General features: G+C 38.4%; 2 long non-coding RNA genes across 2 annotated transcripts; both read right to left on the bottom strand.

Moving 5' to 3' along the window:
- Positions 1-2,268: 2,268 nt before the first annotated feature.
- Positions 2,269-2,809, bottom strand: LOC140181727 (uncharacterized). The gene is made up of 3 exons (XR_011876846.1): positions 2,633-2,809; positions 2,487-2,541; positions 2,269-2,398 (listed from the first exon to the last, which is right to left on the bottom strand). It is a non-coding gene; the product is annotated as an uncharacterized lncRNA (long non-coding RNA).
- A 6,018-nt stretch (positions 2,810-8,827) lies between these two features.
- LOC140181726 (uncharacterized) lies at positions 8,828-9,368 on the bottom strand. Its single transcript, XR_011876845.1, has 3 exons — positions 9,192-9,368; positions 9,046-9,100; positions 8,828-8,957 (listed from the first exon to the last, which is right to left on the bottom strand). It is a non-coding gene; the product is annotated as an uncharacterized lncRNA (long non-coding RNA).
- Between the last annotated feature and the right edge of the window lie 6,355 nt (positions 9,369-15,723).

Genomic DNA, 15,723 nt, shown 5'->3' with positions numbered 1-15,723 from the left:
GGGCACTAACGTGGAAGGAAGAAAAGTTGGAACGTTAGTGGGAACATTAATGGCATCAACTTTGAAGAAGGAGCAGCGTTAGTGGCAAAAGTGAGTGCCAATAACGCTAGCGAAGGTGCAAGAAGACCCACGTTAGTCTCCACGTTAGTTACATTAACGTGGGAACTAACGTGGAAGGAAAAGGAAACGCCAACGTTAGTGGAAAAAGTGAGTGCCACTAACATTTGCGAAGCAAAAAGACCCACGTTAGCTTCCACGTTAACTACATTAACGTGGGAACTGTAACACCCTACCACACTAAGCTTTACACTTAAGTCGTAAAACAAAGGTGGTGAGGTATTACGACCTCTAAAATAAAATGAGTACATATAATAGCAGAAGAATTATAATATGCTAGGAGCCTTGAAGAAAAGGGGGAAATAAAAATCGCACAATAAAGGCGCTACGCTCAAGGAACGAGTTAACTTACGTGCTAAGAAAATCATAACTATCAAACATAAGATAACAGAAGTAGGAGTAGAATACCAAAGATACAAAATAACAAGCTCCTAACTCAGCCTGCGAAGTCAAGACTGGCCGGAGAATATTTACACATATATACCCAAAATCCAAAAGTACATATACACAATCCTGCCTCTCCATAAACCTCTAAGAGGATCAAAAAGAATAAGTCATGCGGAGAGAAAGCTAAGTACATATATATACATCATAGCATAACAAAATATCCCAGTAACCACTCCGCTTCAAGAGTCCAGACGCCTAACGAGATGCCTCTCGACCTGCATCTGAAAAACAACAACATAGTATGGAATGAGAACCGGAGGTTCTCAGTATGGTAAAGGTGCCACACACATAATATATAAGGTCCTGGGAATGCCAGAGGCAATCCTAGAACATCGACACTCAGATTATAGAGCTTAAAGTATTAAACAGAAGCCATAAAAGGTGGTTTCCTAAAAATATTTAATCATAACTTAACTTAACCTTAAATCTAAGTCCTATACTGCCATTCCTCCATACCTCCAACTCCATCATGTATTTTCACAGACAAATAGACAGATAAATGCAAACACAAGAAGGTTACAACTACTGCAGGTAACAAATACACATTTAGCATGGCAAATACAGATAGGCACACCCAATTAGAGCACAAGCAAGTAATTCAAGTAATATGCATATGATGCATGCCTGTCCTATGGCTGATGAGGCTCATCTGTCGGTTATCCAGCCAACCCGACAAGTCTGAATTGTCCTTAGACTGTCCCCCGACGTGCATCCCCAAGAGTCTATGCATAGATTTTTCTCAAATAATCAATATTGCTCAATGGGGGTAACATTCCCGGGAATTTATATAGTGCCCGGTCACACTTACGTCGTAGGGTCAACAGAGTATCGAGTTTTCAACCTGGTACACGTGGTGGCAAGCCACGGCACTTAATCCAGGGAATCTCGTATCTCAGATTATTCAAATTCATAAGCCATATAAATAATTCAATTAAAATTCATCAACATCCACATCATTCTCAATCGCATCTCATTCATCATCATATATTAAACATATTCAATCCTTATCCTTCATTATATCACCTCCCATTCCATCCATCAATAGTTTCAATTCAAAACATAATTCATTCTTTTCTAAGAATCAAACTTCAAACTTAAAACATACTCACTATCTTAATAACTCAAAATCAAACCATATAACCTTTAAATCTAAATCTCTTTTAAATAATCATCTAAATAAAATCTCTAATTTTTTTTATAAAATTTCGGCAGCATCTCCTCTAAAACTCGGACTTTGCCACCCTTTTCGGGTCCAAACCTGCTTTCTTTTCAATTCAACATACCCTTCCTCATCATCATAACAATCACCACAATAAATCTACTTCAAATCAACAATTAAACTCATACAATATTCAAATCCAACAACCAAAATTCAACTAAGGATCATAGTTCACAAATCCTAGGCTTTTAACACAAAATACCTCATTATCACAACAACCTCCACAATAGTTATACCTCAAATCAATAATTCACCAAATCATTAGTTAATCAACAATAACATTCAACCATAATTCTCTCCAAATTAACATAACAACATTCACCATCCAAAATTAAAAACTAATTATCCAATAAACTTCAACCAAATATATTCATCGATAAATTACTAAACATTAAACATACACCTGCATTCCAACTTATCCAATGGTCATCTAGCCTAAGTTTTCACAGAACATTATATATTAAATGCAAGAAACCTAAACCATACCTTAGCCGATTTCCACGTAACGACCAAAACTATTTATTCAAAACCAAAACAGCCCCTCAAAACTCAACTAATCCGCTTCCTCCAAGTTCCAGTATTCACAATTTCAAGCTCCAATTATTTATTTTCAACCTAATACACATTCATAATACATATATACCCAATTTAATACTCAAAGCTCAAATTTAATGAAATTAAAATAGAATTATCGTATCCTCACCTTACCCAAGCTTCACATAAGCAAGAGTGAACGTTTTTCTCAAGCTAATTGGATCCTAAAACATCAAAAATCAAAGAAATTCAATACCCCTTCTCAAAACTCGAAAATTGGGGGAAAAGAGTGGCTGAGAATATTTAAGGGCTTACCTATAAAATTGTTCCGGTAGAAATGTAAAGCTCGACGCGGTGGACGCGTGGTCGCAAACGGTGCGGCGATCGGAGCTCGGATCGGGAAGTTACGGCGCCTTGAACTTGGAACGAGGGTTCGGACCCCTTTTTCTTCTCCTCCCTGGACGCAAGCTTTCAGCGTCACGTTGCTGAAATGAGGGAGATGCAATGCGTGGGTTCATTTAATAGGTCGGTTCGGTTGGACCGATGGTCCGATTTGGATCCGGTTTAACCGGTTCGGTCTATTCGGTCCAATCTTGGACCGATTTTCTCAAAATTAGTGTCAAAATTTTCGTTTCGATGAGCTCTATCCTAATTTGATATAATATTCACATTTCTAATCCTCCTTATTAAAAACTAATTTATTAACTAATTATCTACTAATTTAACCGGGGTTTACATTCTACCCACCTAATAAAGAATTTTGCCCTCAAAATTCAAATATAGTTACCTGAAAAGAGATGTGGATAGTCCTTTCGCATATCTGATTCGAGTTTCTAAGTGTGTTCCTCGATACCAGCTCGACTCCAACCTACTTTTACCAATGATGCTTCCTTTTCGCGTAATCGTTTAATACTGGTGTCATCAATTCTCACCGGAATTACTGGGAGTGTTAGATCTTCTCTTACTTGGATTGGTTCTGGTTCCAGAACATGACTTGCGTCAGGAGTATAGTTCCGAAGCTGTGACACATGGAACACATCGTGCAAATTCGAAAGATATGGCGGTAAGGCAATTCTATAAGCCACTGGTCCAATTCTCTTCAGAATCTCAAACGGTCCAATATAACGAGGATTCAGTTTCTTGGTCTTAATAGCTCTTCCCACTCCAGTGGTTGGTGTAACTTTCAAAAAGACATGTTCTCCTTCTTCGAACTCCAAAGGCTTTCGCCTCTGGTCAGCATAGCTCTTTTGGCGGCTTTGGGCTATAAGCATTCGACTACGAATCTTCTTTATCTGCTCAGTCGTTTCGGCTATCATCTCAGGCCCTAATAAACTCCTTTCTCCAGTTTCATACCAACACAATGGAGATTGACATTTCCTGCCATACAGAGCCTCATATGGAGCCATTCCGATGCTCGCATGATAGCTATTATTATAAGCAAACTCTACTAATGGCATATACCGGTCCCAGCTCGCCGGTTGGTCCAAAACACAAGCTCTTAGCATATCTTCCAAGGTCTGAATAGTTCTTTCTGACTGACCATCTGTCTGAGGGTGATACGCAGTACTCAAGCTTAACTGAGTCCCAAATGCACGCTGAAAAGCTCCCCAGAACCTTGATGTGAAACGAGGATCTCTGTCAGATATGATAGTAGAAGGCACACCATGCAACCTGACAATCTCTTTGATATACATTCGAGCCAATTCCTCCATTGTGCAACTTATTCGGATAGGAAGAAAGTGAGCTGATTTTGTTAGTCGATCTACAACCACCCAAATAGCGTCACAACCAGATCGGGTTCTAGGCAAACCTATTACAAAATCCATTGCGATACTCTCCCATTTCCATTGTGGAATCTCCAAAGGCTGAAGGGTCCCTAATGGTCTCTGATGCTCAATCTTAACCTTCTGACACGTTAAACATTTAGATACATACAATGCCACATCATTCTTCATACCTGGCCACCAGAACATCGCTTTCAGATCTTGATACATTTTAGTGCTCCCTGGGTGAATTGAAAACCCGCTTTTATGAGCTTCCTTTAAGATTCTCTGTCGCATGTCTCCAATATCTGGCACAATAATCCGGTTCTTGAATCTCCATAAACCATCATGACCTTCTGACACTCTCCACTGTTTCTCCTGTTCGACTGCTGGTAATACCTTACGTAACGCTTCACTATCTTGATGAGCCTTTAGAAGTTCTGATTTAAAATCACTTGAAATCTGTAACTGACTCAAACACAAGATTCCAGACTCTTCTCTAACTCCCAAATTCAAACCTTGAAATGCCTTCAGTAACTCTTCCTCCCGTAGCATCATCCAAGCTGCATATAAAGACTTCCGACTCAAAGCGTCCGCCACAACGTTCGCTTTTCCTGGATGATAATTCAATTCAAAATCATAATCTTTCAGAAGCTCCATCCACCTCCTCTGACGCATATTCAACTCTTTCTGCTCAAAAAGATACTTCAAACTCTTATGGTCTGAGAAAACATGAAACTTAACGCCATAGAGGTAGTGCCTCCAAATCTTTAAAGCAAACACAACAGCAGCAAGTTCTAAATCATGTGTCGGGTAGTTCATCTCATGCGGCCTTAACTGCCGTGAGGCGTATGCTACAACATTCTGGTGCTGCATCAAAACACACCCCAACCCTTTCAGAGATGCATCACAAAACACTTCAAACGATTCACTTGGTTCAGGTAATATCAATACAGGTGCAGTAGTCAACCTGTGCTTCAATGCCTGGAAACTCTCTTCACATTCCGGAGTCCAGATAAAAGGTGTATCCTTCCTAGTCAACTTAGTTAAAGGTAAGGCGAGCTATGAAAGTCCCTTAATGAATCTTCGATACTATCCCGCCAAACTTAGGAAACTTCTAATCTCTATTACTGAAGTTAATCACTCCCATTTCATCACTACTTCTACCTTAGCAGGATCCATGGCTATTCCCTGCTTACTCACCACGTGACCGAAAAACTTTACCTCACTCTTCCAAAACTCGCATTTAGATAACTTAGTGTATAACTTCCTATTTCTCAAAATTTGTAATACAGTTCGTAAGTGATTAACATGCTCCTCTTCAGTCTTAGAATAAACAAGAATATCATCAATGAAGACAATAACAAACTTGTCCAGATACGGTCGAAAAATCCTGTTCATATAATCCATAAATACTGCCGGGGCATTAGTTAACCCGAAAGACATCACTGTATACTCATAATGACCATAACGGGTTCTAAAAGCAGTTTTCGGAATATCCTCGTCTCTAACCCTTATCTGATGATATCCGGATCGCAAATCAATCTTAGAAAATACACCGGCACCCTGTAACTGATCCATTAGATCATCGATTCTAGGCAACGGATATTTATTCTTCACAGTAATCTTATTTAATTGCCGATAATCGACACACAGCCGCATACTCCCATCCTTCTTCTTTACCAGTAATACTGGCGCTCCCCACGGAGAAACACTTGGTCGGATAAAATGCTTACCCAACAGATCTTCCAGCTGAGCTTTCAGTTCAGCCATTTCTAAAGGCGACATCCTATAAGGAGTAATTGAAATTGGACCGGATCCAGGTACCAACTCAATTGCAAATTCAACCTCTCGGTTAGGTGGGAATTCATTAATATCATCCGGAAACACATCTGGAAATTCACATACAACCGGAATTTGCTCTAAACTCTGCTCATCACCTGATACTCCCGCAGTTAATAACATAATACCCTGACATTCGGTTCCAGAACAGTTTACTATCATAAAATTCAAATAGTAACTATTCACCACAACTGGCGCTTCTGACCTTTCTAACATAAACTGTACTGACTTCTCAGAATAATCAAGCAAAACATGGCTCTTAAATAACCAATCTCCCGACTATCACAGCGTCATCTGCCTGCAGGATACATCGTGTCCCCTGTCACCAATACTGAGCCTCACCTTGCAGTTGATAAGTTCCAAATTCAACCAATTACTTCTCAGGAACCTGTTGGGCCTGCAACGTCCGTTCCATAGCTTGAATCCAATTATCTGCGTCAGTGGGATTTGAGGTTCCCCTAAAAGTCGGAGGGCGAACTTTCAGAAATGTAGCAAGTGTCATAGGACCGTCCTCATCATTATTGTTCCCGTGATTACCCTGATTTATCTGGTTACCCAGTGCCTCAGCTGTTGCCTGCATAGTTGCAGCCATATTTCCCAAGGCAGCCATAAAGTCTACTGGATCAGTCCCTGCTAAGCTAGGAGTAACGGTGTCTATCCTATCTCTACCTCGCCCGCGACCGTGTCTGCGAGTCAACATATGGTCCTTATACACACTAAACAAGTGATATTAAGTTGATCAGTCTTAATATCGCAGGTCTAATGCTTTAACATCCAAATGCATGCTCACAAACGTTTATGCTATATATATCAGTCAGATATCCTAATAGCACATAAACACAGATACAGAGAATGCACAGAAGCACAATCAGTCCGTCTTTCAGGCTCTATAGGAACGAACTGCTCTGATACCATAATGTAACACCCTACCACACTAAGCTTTACACTTAAGTCGTAAAACAAAGGTGGTGAGGTATTACGACCTCTAAAATAAAATGAGTACATATAATAGCAGAAGAATTATAATATGCTAGGAGCCTTGAAGAAAAGGGGGAAATAAAAATCGCACAATAAAGGCGCTACGCTCAAGGAACGAGTTAACTTACGTGCTAAGAAAATCATAACTATCAAACATAAGATAACAGAAGTAGGAGTAGAATACCAAAGATACAAAATAACAAGCTCCTAACTCAGCCTGCGAAGTCAAGACTGGCCGGAGAATATTTACACATATATACCCAAAATCCAAAAGTACATATACACAATCCTGCCTCTCCATAAACCTCTAAGAGGATCAAAAAGAATAAGTCATGCGGAGAGAAAGCTAAGTACATATATATACATCATAGCATAACAAAATATCCCAGTAACCACTCCGCTTCAAGAGTCCAGACGCCTAACGAGATGCCTCTCGACCTGCATCTGAAAAACAACAACATAGTATGGAATGAGAACCGGAGGTTCTCAGTATGGTAAAGGTGCCACACACATAATATATAAGGTCCTGGGAATGCCAGAGGCAATCCTAGAACATCGACACTCAGATTATAGAGCTTAAAGTATTAAACAGAAGCCATAAAAGGTGGTTTCCTAAAAATATTTAATCATAACTTAACTTAACCTTAAATCTAAGTCCTATACTGCCATTCCTCCATACCTCCAACTCCATCATGTATTTTCACAGACAAATAGACAGATAAATGCAAACACAAGAAGGTTACAACTACTGCAGGTAACAAATACACATTTAGCATGGCAAATACAGATAGGCACACCCAATTAGAGCACAAGCAAGTAATTCAAGTAATATGCATATGATGCATGCCTGTCCTATGGCTGATGAGGCTCATCTGTCGGTTATCCAGCCAACCCGACAAGTCTGAATTGTCCTTAGACTGTCCCCCGACGTGCATCCCCAAGAGTCTATGCATAGATTTTTCTCAAATAATCAATATTGCTCAATGGGGGTAACATTCCCGGGAATTTATATAGTGCCCGGTCACACTTACGTCGTAGGGTCAACAGAGTATCGAGTTTTCAACCTGGTACACGTGGTGGCAAGCCACGGCACTTAATCCAGGGAATCTCGTATCTCAGATTATTCAAATTCATAAGCCATATAAATAATTCAATTAAAATTCATCAACATCCACATCATTCTCAATCGCATCTCATTCATCATCATATATTAAACATATTCAATCCTTATCCTTCATTATATCACCTCCCATTCCATCCATCAATAGTTTCAATTCAAAACATAATTCATTCTTTTCTAAGAATCAAACTTCAAACTTAAAACATACTCACTATCTTAATAACTCAAAATCAAACCATATAACCTTTAAATCTAAATCTCTTTTAAATAATCATCTAAATAAAATCTCTAATTTTTTTTATAAAATTTCGGCAGCATCTCCTCTAAAACTCGGACTTTGCCACCCTTTTCGGGTCCAAACCTGCTTTCTTTTCAATTCAACATACCCTTCCTCATCATCATAACAATCACCACAATAAATCTACTTCAAATCAACAATTAAACTCATACAATATTCAAATCCAACAACCAAAATTCAACTAAGGATCATAGTTCACAAATCCTAGGCTTTTAACACAAAATACCTCATTATCACAACAACCTCCACAATAGTTATACCTCAAATCAATAATTCACCAAATCATTAGTTAATCAACAATAACATTCAACCATAATTCTCTCCAAATTAACATAACAACATTCACCATCCAAAATTAAAAACTAATTATCCAATAAACTTCAACCAAATATATTCATCGATAAATTACTAAACATTAAACATACACCTGCATTCCAACTTATCCAATGGTCATCTAGCCTAAGTTTTCACAGAACATTATATATTAAATGCAAGAAACCTAAACCATACCTTAGCCGATTTCCACGTAACGACCAAAACTATTTATTCAAAACCAAAACAGCCCCTCAAAACTCAACTAATCCGCTTCCTCCAAGTTCCAGTATTCACAATTTCAAGCTCCAATTATTTATTTTCAACCTAATACACATTCATAATACATATATACCCAATTTAATACTCAAAGCTCAAATTTAATGAAATTAAAATAGAATTATCGTATCCTCACCTTACCCAAGCTTCACATAAGCAAGAGTGAACGTTTTTCTCAAGCTAATTGGATCCTAAAACATCAAAAATCAAAGAAATTCAATACCCCTTCTCAAAACTCGAAAATTGGGGGAAAAGAGTGGCTGAGAATATTTAAGGGCTTACCTATAAAATTGTTCCGGTAGAAATGTAAAGCTCGACGCGGTGGACGCGTGGTCGCAAACGGTGCGGCGATCGGAGCTCGGATCGGGAAGTTACGGCGCCTTGAACTTGGAACGAGGGTTCGGACCCCTTTTTCTTCTCCTCCCTGGACGCAAGCTTTCAGCGTCACGTTGCTGAAATGAGGGAGATGCAATGCGTGGGTTCATTTAATAGGTCGGTTCGGTTGGACCGATGGTCCGATTTGGATCCGGTTCAACCGGTTCGGTCTATTCGGTCCAATCTTGGACCGATTTTCTCAAAATTAGTGTCAAAATTTTCGTTTCGATGAGCTCTATCCTAATTTGATATAATATTCACATTTCTAATCCTCCTTATTAAAAACTAATTTATTAACTAATTATCTACTAATTTAACCGGGGTTTACAGGAACTAACGTGGAAGGAAAGGGAGATGCCAACGTTAGTGGAAAAGGTGATCTCCACTAACGTTTGTGAAGCAAAAAGACCCACGTTAGCTTCCACGTTAACTACATTAACGTGGTAGCTAACGTGGGCAAAAGTCTCACCTGGCAGCCTGACCATGCCTTCTTCAAACAAGAATAACTTGAGCCACAAAACTCCAAATGAGGTGATTCCAGTGGCATTGGAAAGTAGGATTCCAGAGCTTTCCAAGCATATATTGCACTACATGGTGGACACTAAATTTGAGGGAGAAAACCTATCCCGAAAGTTCAAAGATGAACATGGTGTCAACCTGTAGTAAGGCCAGCTGACCTCTTCATCTTCCAAGAAGTATAACTCGAGTTGTAGAGCTCTAAATGATGCGCTTCCAAAAGCTTTGGAAAGTAGACATCCAGGGATTTCTAACAATATATAATAGTATGGAGTGGACATTAAGTTTGAGCTTCAGAAACTGGCAATATTCATCCCCTGATCGCTAACGTTATTGTGACTCACGTTTTCCAGTAACGCTAGCAACTATGCCAGCGACCTTGTCTACTTCAAAGGAGTATAACTTGAGTTACAGAGGTCCAATTGAGGTGATTTTAGTTGCGTTAGAAATCTAACATTTAGAGCTTTCCAACAATATATGATACTCTATAGTGGGCATGAAATTGAAGCACAAACCAGAGGCATCTTTTAAGCCCCAAAACACCAACTGGGTAGCAAGTGTGACGTTAGCCACACTAACTTTAGCACTAACGCCACACTTGTAGCGTTAGTATGGCTAACGGCAGAAATAACGCCAAGTCATCCTGGACCTCAATTTGATTCATTTCTCTCTCAAGTCCACTTCAAAGCTCAAGCAAGCAAGCCCACAAGTGTCAACCAATCAAGACCACAAGAAGCATCTAGAATAGAAATTTTCATTTCATTGTAATTTGCTTTTAATTTCATTTTGTAATTTAGGAGAGCTTATATAAATGTCTTAGTTTTTACATTCAAGGGATATACTAGAACGGAGAATTGAAGGAAGGGGGAGAGAGTGAAGACCAATTCGAACTTCTGTGAATTGGCACACTCCAAGGGGAGTGGGTCTTCGGACCCCTCCCCTCCTACACTCTTCTTCCTTTTCTCTTCTTTTCTTTTCTTAGTAGTAGTTTAATTCTAGTTTGTACTTTTCATTTATGAATTTTGAAGTTTCAATTTTAGTTTTAATCTTCATCTTTACTTTTCTGCACTTTCTTTCTTTTCTATTTTGGTAGAGCAATGATCAACTAACTCTTTTCATTGGGTTAGAGAGCTCTATTGTGATTTAATGGATCAATTGTAGTTCTTATTTTTCTTCTTCTTTCTTTTCTCTTGATTTCACTAGAAAGCTTTCAATCTTCATCCAATTGGATAGTTGTCTTGGAAAATAAGTTATTCATACTTGGATCTCTTCGGAACCTTGGAAGAGGAATGAAGAGATCATGCTAGAAATGCTTTCTCATGTTGGACCAAATTGGGGTTTGGATGGGTATGGTGACTATAATCCAACCAATACTTTGATTTGGAAATGCATGTGGTATAATCAGTGGCCATACTTCATCTCTTCTCATGCGCAATTGACCAAAGAATTGGCTATTGATCAAGAATTGAGAGATTGAATTACCAAGAAATTGGAATTCGATCACTTAAGATTGCCAAGGAGATCAATGAACGCATTGATTGAGGAAGAGATGAGAATGAACTTGATCCGGAGTATTGCAATATCTCTTGATCCCAATGTTCATTTTATTTTTAGTTCTTACATTTACTTTTCTTGTCATTTTACTTTTCTACACTTTATTGCTTTCTTTACTTTTGTGCCATTTACATTTACTGTTGCTTATCACTCCAATATGAATCGTCTGAATATGATAATTAATCAACCATTGATTGCTTAATCCGTTAATCTCTGTGGGATTCGACCTCACTCTTTTGTGAGTTATTACTTGACGACAATTTGGTACACTTGCCGAAGGAAAATTGTTGAGAGACAAGTTTCCATTCTATCAAGTTTATGGCGCCGTTGCCGGAGATTAATTGTGATTAACAAACTACCGGTTAGTTGATTACCTAGATTAGACATTTTCTTTTTGTTTTGCTTTATTCATGTAATTGCTATAGTTCTTTACTTTCTATGCCCTCTAACTGTTTGTGTTAATGCCTCACCAAGAAGCCCCTGTTCGTGACAGCTCTGGCTCTTGGTGATTTTGTTATTAATACAACAGTTCTTTTACTCAGCTTCTTTCCAAATAAAATTGGCATATGATCACATTCTAAGTTTGGTGTTGCCCTGCAACAATCTGTTTTCAATCTTTTTGGATACTTGCATCAATTCCAAGAGAAAGTGTCACACTAAGTTTGGTGTGCCACTTATTTTTTTATGCAATGTATCCAGCAACACCACTTGTTTGTACAATCATAATGTCTATGCTTCTTTGGCTTGCAGTGTTATCCTTAATTTTTGCTTGCTTAACCACATACATCACTTACATTTCAGTATGTAAGACGTTCATGACCCATCATAGACCCCACCACCATTGTTTTATTTGCTGCTTGAAGACAAGCAATTAGTCTAAATTGGTGTGGGAAGGGAGAAAAGTAGGAAAAAAAGGGCAACAACAATGAAGATGAACTACAAGGTGGTAAAGTTCCTTTTTTCTCTTATTTCTAGTACATTCAATTGCATGATTGTCTTCTAATTTCTTTGTATGTATGTGTGCTTGCTCCTCATGAATAAGCATAGTTTGATTTTTGAATTACAATATGTTGCTGTGACATTATGATTGCCATCTTGAATTTTTGTGAGTCCAAAGCAATGTAGTCTCATGATCATAAACAAACAAGGTCATTTAAGAAGAAGTTAGCATAAGCATATAAGTATTGGGAAGCTAGCATGACTATTATTGCTCAATTGCATTTGAATTTATTTAATTGAAGTTTTCATCTAGGACATTTTATGAAATCTTTGAAATCATGAAAACCTTGAAAAAGCAATTGCAAATAAGGCAAGAAAAGAAAAGGGAGAGAATGAGAAAGCTGAAGGCTCCGAGTACCAATGACAATTCAATTGTTAAGTGCTTGTGGTGTTTATGTATCAAGCAAAAAGCTTGAAAACAAAACATTTAGAGTCAAGGCTAGGCTCAAGTGCAAAAGCACTCCCTCAAAGCTCAAGGCTCTGAGCATCAATGATTAGAGAGTCAAAAAGACAAGAAAACAAAATGAGCTAAAAGAGTCCTCTGACTAAATGCTTGTGGTGCTTATGTATCAAGTGGTAATACTTGAAAACAAAGCATTTAGAGTCGTAGCTTTCAAATCATGGTGCAAAGCACCTAAGAAGATAAGATAAAAAGAGAATGACAAGCTTGTTCAAGGAAGAAACATACAGAAAAGATTTCATAAAATGAGCTAGATAGAGGCATCAATCATCTGAAGTTCTTTTGTGAGTGTTGCATGCATAGAAAGCTAGCTAACCATGAACATTACACTGCTACTCTTCTTACCTTGGATTGTCAAAACCTTATTGCATGATTCTCTTCTTGCTTGGGGACAAGCAAGATTTAAGTTTGGTGTTGTGATGCCAGGGCATCATGGCCTGTATTTCTATGCTTTTTCAGTAGATTTTGATTCAGTTTTCATACAATTTCTGCTGATAAAGGAGCAAAAGCATGAAAAATCTCTGCATGAAAAAAAATCTCAAGCATAAGTGAATTTTAGTTAATATACATGGTAAATATGATGAAATAGATCACACTAAGTGATCTTTTGATTTTGAGTATTATTAGCACACTTAGTATATAAAGATCATCTTGTATGTTACCTTGATGCACTTTGTTTGTTTTATTTTAGGCCAAAAGAAGCAGAGAAGAGCCACGTTAGTGGCTATGTTAGTTACACTAACGTGGGCACTAACGTGGAAGGAAGAAAAGTTGGAACGTTAGTGGGAACATTAATGGCATCAACTTTGAAGAAGGAGCAGCGTTAGTGGCAAAAGTGAGTGCCAATAACGCTAGCAAAGGTGCAAGAAGACCCACGTTAGTCTCCACGTTAGTTACATTAACGTGGGAACTAACGTGGAAGGAAAAGGAAACGCCAACGTTAGTGGAAAAAGTGAGTGTCACTAACGTTTGCGAAGCAAAAAGACCCACGTTAGCTTCCACGTTAACTACATTAACGTGGGAACTAACGTGGAAGGAAAGGGAGATGCCAACGTTTGTAGAAAAGGTGATCTCCACTAACGTTTGTGAAGCAAAAAGACCCACGTTAGCTTCCACGTTAACTACATTAACGTGGTAGTTAACGTGGGCAAAAGTCTCACCTGGCAGCCTGACCATGCCTTCTTCAAACAAGAATAACTTGAGCCACAAAACTCCAAATGAGGTGATTCTAGTGGCATTAGAAAGTAGGATTCTAGAGCTTTCCAAGCATATATGGCACTACATGGTGGACACTAAATTTGAGGGAGAAAACCTACCCCGAAAGTGCAAAGATGAACATGGTGTCAACCTGTAGTAAGGCCAGCTGACCTCTTCATCTTCCAAGAAGTATAACTTGAGTTGTAGAGCTTTAAATGATGCGCTTCCAAAAGCGTTGGAAAGTAGACATCCAGAGCTTTCCAACAATATATAATAGTATGGGGTGGACATTAAGTTTGAGCTTCAGAAACTGGCAATATTCATCCCCTGATCGCTAACGTTATTGTGACTCACGTTTTCCAGTAACGCTAGCAACTATGCCAGCGACCTTGTCTACTTCAAAGGAGCATAACTTGAGTTACAGAGGTCCAATTGAGGTGATTCTAGTTGCGTTAGAAAGCTGACATTCAGAGCTTTCCAACAATATATAATACTTTATAGTGGGCATGAAATTGAAGCACAAACCAGAGGCATCTTTTAAGCCCCAAAACACCAACTGGGTAGCAAGTGTGACGTTAGCCACACTAACTTTAGCACTAACGCCACACTTGTAGCGTTAGTATGGCTAACGGCAGAAATAACGCCAAGTCATCCTGGACCTCAATTTGATTCATTTCTCTCTCAAGTCCACTTCAAAGCTCAAGCAAGCAAGCCCACAAGTGTCAACCAATCAAGGCCACAAGAAGCATCTAGAATAGAAATTTTCATTTCATTGTAATTTGCTTTTAATTTCATTTTGTAATTTAGGAGAGCTTATATAAATGCCTTAGTTTTTACATTCAAGGGATATACTAGAACGGAGAATTGAAGGAAGGGGGAGAGAGTGAAGACCAATTCGAACTTCCGTGAATTGGCACACTCCAAGGGGAGTGGGTCTTCGGACCCCTCCCCTCCTACACTCTTCTTCCTTTTCTCTTCTTTTCTTTTCTTAGTAGTAGTTTAATTCTAGTTTGTACTTTTCATTTATGAATTTTGAAGTTTAAATTTTAGTTTTAATCTTCATCTTTACTTTTCTGCACTTTCTTTCTTTTCTATTTTGGTAGAGCAATGATCAACTAACTCTTTTCATTGGGTTAGAGAGCTCTATTGTGATTTAATGGATTAATTGTAGTTCTTGTTTTTCTTATTCTTTCTTTTCTCTTGATTTCACTAGAAAGCTTTCAATCTTCATCCAATTGGATAGTTGTCTTGGAAAAAAAGCTATTCATACTTGGATCTCTTCGCAACCTTGGAAGAGGAATGAAGAGATCATGCTAGAAATGCTTTCTCATGTTGGACCAAATTGGGGTTTGGATGGATATGGTGACTATAATCCAACCAATACTTTGATTTGGAAATGCATGTGGTATAATCAGTGACCATACTTCATCTCTTCTTATGAGCAATTGACCAAGGAATTGGCTATTGATCAAGAATTGAGAGATTGAATTACCAAGAAATTGGAATTCGATCACTTAAGATTGCCAAGGAGATCAATAAACGCATTGATTGAGGAAGAGATGAGAATGAACTTGATCCGGAGGATTGCAATTTCTCTTGATCCCAATGTTCATTTTGTTTTTAGTTCTTACATTTACTTTTCTTGCCATTTTACTTTTCTGCACTTTATTGCTTTCTTTACTTTTGTGCCATTTACATTTCCTGTTGCTTATC

This window comes from Arachis hypogaea, chromosome 18 (genome assembly GCF_003086295.3).
Source record: "Arachis hypogaea cultivar Tifrunner chromosome 18, arahy.Tifrunner.gnm2.J5K5, whole genome shotgun sequence".
NCBI classification, from domain to species: Eukaryota; Viridiplantae; Streptophyta; class Magnoliopsida; order Fabales; family Fabaceae; genus Arachis; species Arachis hypogaea.
The sequence above is the reverse complement of the archived record's forward strand: the minus strand, read 5'-3'. Positions and strand labels throughout refer to the sequence as shown.